General features: G+C 39.3%; 1 pseudogene; it reads left to right on the top strand.

Moving 5' to 3' along the window:
- The first annotated feature begins 1,094 nt into the window (after positions 1-1,094).
- Positions 1,095-1,961, top strand: LOC102492429 (40S ribosomal protein S6 pseudogene; annotated as a pseudogene).
- The last annotated feature ends 1,600 nt before the right edge of the window (positions 1,962-3,561 follow it).

Raw genomic sequence — 3,561 nt, 5'->3', positions numbered from 1 at the left:
TTTTTTTTTTAAGAGAGGTCTTTGCTATAGGGCTCATGTGCTTGCCAGAGAGACAGAGAGATAGAAAGTGAGAAATCACCCCCTAGGGGTGATTTCCATCCTCCTCTTGGGATTTTGTGCACACACACACATATGCACTTGGTGTGAGTTTTAAGCTACTGGGTCTGGAACTTGAATTGCAGGTTCCAGAACTTGAGTTACTGGGAGTCCAGTGACATAACCATTACACCATCTGCTGGTCCCTAAAAGTCTTCTTCTATAAGGAAGTTTTATTTCATATTTCTTTGTAATGATTGAGAATGCAAATACCATTCACTTGCTAGCATTGATATGCCAGGTGAATTTGAACCCATCTGCTGCAGTTGCGGAATGTACATGGCCAAAGCTGCAGAAGAGATGAAGAAAAATGGACAAAAGAGTTCCATCTAGAGTGCAGAATAATCAGGTCCTAAATAAGGAATCTTCCCTTCTTACAGGATTGGTGGGGGAGTGCTTCACAATTTTATCCGTAGGGATTTAAAAATTGCTATGGACCGGAAAATGCTTTGTATCTCCTATTATTTCCCATTTGTAATGGTAACATTATTGTGAGCATTTTATTCTTGTTTCTGTTATATATTATGTATGGTGAAAGAGCATTATCTTTCTTAGTTTATAGCTTATGAAACTAAGAAGAATCCTAAGGGGAAGACCAAATGCCATCTGGAGATAAAAGATTTTGTCATAGATAAAGTAATTGGGAGGTACTTTGGACTCTCCTTCCTTGGGCTGGTGTTTTAAGTGTGGAAAATATGTAATGTTTCAATGACCACAAGAGCAGAGGAAAAAGCCTTCTCATTTACAATAGTGATTTTTCTTTCTGAACACTCGCAGGTGACCTTTCCTTGTTACCCACCATTTTCTCAGCAGAAGGGAGGATTCTGCAAGTGAGAGGAGCAATAGACTAAACCCTAGCCAATGAAATTTGGACAGAAGTTATGTATTTTAAGTCTGACATTAAAAAAAAAATCAAAACTGGAGTTATGATTGTAGGTGAGATGGAATAAATGAAGAAAGCTCCAGAAGAAGCTTTCTACCCTGGTATGAGGCCTATAAAAGAAAACTCCTAATGCTCAAGGAGAGTGAAGAAGTGAGAAAACAAACCTAAAACTGGTATTCTAAAATTCTGATGCAATTCATGAAACTCTAGCAGGACTGACAATAGAAACCAGAGAGAAGATAAAAATGATTAATTTCAGGAATGAAAGAAGGGACATTACTACAAACCCTCAAATTTTGAAAGGAAAATAAGGGAATAAAAAAGCAGTCCTGGGCCTCTTTTGTGGTGACTCGGAGGAGGTCAGCTGCTTTAAGATGAAGCTGAATATCTCCTTTCCAGCCACGGGCTGCCAGAAACTCATTGAAGTGGATGATGAACGCAAACTTTGTACTTTTTATGAGAAGCGTATGGCCACAGAAGTTGCTGCTGACGCTTTGGGTGAAGAATGGAAGGGTTATATAGTGTGAATCAGGGGTGGAAACGACAAACAGGGTTTCCCCATGAAGCAAGGTGTCTTGACCCACGGCAATGTCCGCCTGCTACTGAGTAAGGGACATTTCTGTTACAGACCAAGGAGAACTGGAGAAAGAAAGCACAAATCTGTTTGGTGTTGCATTGTGGATGCCAATCTGAGCATTCTCAACTTGGTTATTGTTAAAAAAGGAGAGAAGGATATTCCAGGACTGACTAATACTACCGTGCCTTGTTGCCTGGGGCCCAAGAGAGCTAGCAGAATCCTAAAACTTTTCAATCTCTCTAAAGAAGATGATGTCCGCCAATATGTTGTGAAAAAGCCCTTAAAAAAGGTAAGAAACCTAGGACCAAAGCACCTAAGATTCAGCGTCTTGTGACTCTATGTGTCCTGCAACACAAACACTGGCGCATTGCTCTCAAGAGACAACGTACTAAGAAAAATAAGGAAGAGGCAGCAGAATATGCTAAACTTTTGGCCAAGAGAATGAAGGAGGCTAAAGAAAAACACCAAGAACAGATTGCAAAGAGACACAGGCTGTCCTCTCTGAGAGCTTCTACTTCTAAGTCTGAATCCAGTCAAAAATAAGATTTTTATGAGAAAGAAATAAATAAGATCAGATCTCAAAAAACAAAACAAAACAAAACAAAACAAAAACCACCAGCCCTGCTCACATAAATTTAACAAATTAGATGAAATGGAGGAGTCCTTGAAAAGCATGAACTCACTAACTCACTGTAGATAAACCAATAACTAAATACTTCTGTAATTATTAAACGAAATTTAGGGGGCAGCAGATGGCATAGTGGACTCCCACATAGCTGATCACAGTTCAATTCCAGATTTGGTGGCTTGAAACTCATGGTGGGTGTGTGTGAATGTGTGCCCAAGATCCCAGGAAGAGAAGAGATGTGGCCATCTCTCTGGGGGATGATTTTTCACTTTCCTTCTCACTGTCTTTCTCTCTCGTGAGTTCATGCACCCTATGGCAAAAATCTTTTTTTTTTTTTTTTTTAGAGGTTTTTTCCATGCATGCGCTCACCGGAAAGACAGAGAGAGACAGAGAGACAGAAAGCAAGAAGTCACCCCCCAGGAGGATGGCCACACCGCAGTCCCTTCTCCATTCTCCTCTCAGGATCTTGGGCATGCACGCACATGTGCCCGATGTGAATTTAAGCCACCGGGTCCAGGACTCGAACTGTGGTCAACTACATGGGAGTCCAGTGACATAGCCATTACACCAACTGCTGGTCCTGGCAAAAACCTCTTAAAAGTAAAAAATAAATAAAAAGAAATGAAATTTATATTTAAAACTTCCTGAAAAAGATATCTATAAGTTGGAACCAGCAGATGGTGTAATGGTTACATCACTGGACTTCCACATAGTGAACTGCTATTTGAGTCCTGGACCCAGCATCTTAAAACTCATGATGGGTGCATGTGTGTATGTGTGGGAGAGACCAAAATCCTGAGAGGGGAATAGAAGACAAGGGATTGCAGCATAGCCATCCTCCCTGGGGTGTGATTTCTCAATTTCCGTCTCTCTCTGTTTCTCTGGTGAGTGCGCACACCCGATAGCAAAATTCTCAATCTCAATCTCTCTCTCTCACTATTTAGCTTAGTTGGTTTCACTCACAATTCTATGAACAATTTGAAGAAGAATTAGCATCATTCTATACAATCTCTTCCAAAAAAATAAAGGAAGGTGAAACAAACCTCAACTCATTTTTGTAAAGCCAACATTACCCTAATGACAAAGTCAGATAATGATACCACACAAAAAAAGACAAGTAGAGAGCAGTATTTCTTATGAACATACTTGTAGAAATCCTTAGCAAAAAAGTACTAAATTGAATTCAACAGTATACAAAAAGAATATACTACAACCAAGTGATGTTTATCCTGAGAATGCAAGTATTTTCCCCAACATTTGAAAATTAATCAATATAATTGACCATATTAACCCCAAGAAAAAAGTCCATGCAATCATATCAACTTGAGAAAATAAAAACATTTTTATAAAATACAACATCTACTCGTGATTATAACT

This window comes from Tupaia chinensis, unplaced genomic scaffold (assembly GCF_000334495.1).
Source record: "Tupaia chinensis unplaced genomic scaffold, TupChi_1.0 Scaffold000350_1, whole genome shotgun sequence".
Lineage (NCBI taxonomy): Eukaryota > Metazoa > Chordata > Mammalia > Scandentia > Tupaiidae > Tupaia > Tupaia belangeri.
Note: the sequence above shows the minus strand (reverse complement) of the source record. Positions and strands in the feature narration are given on the sequence as shown.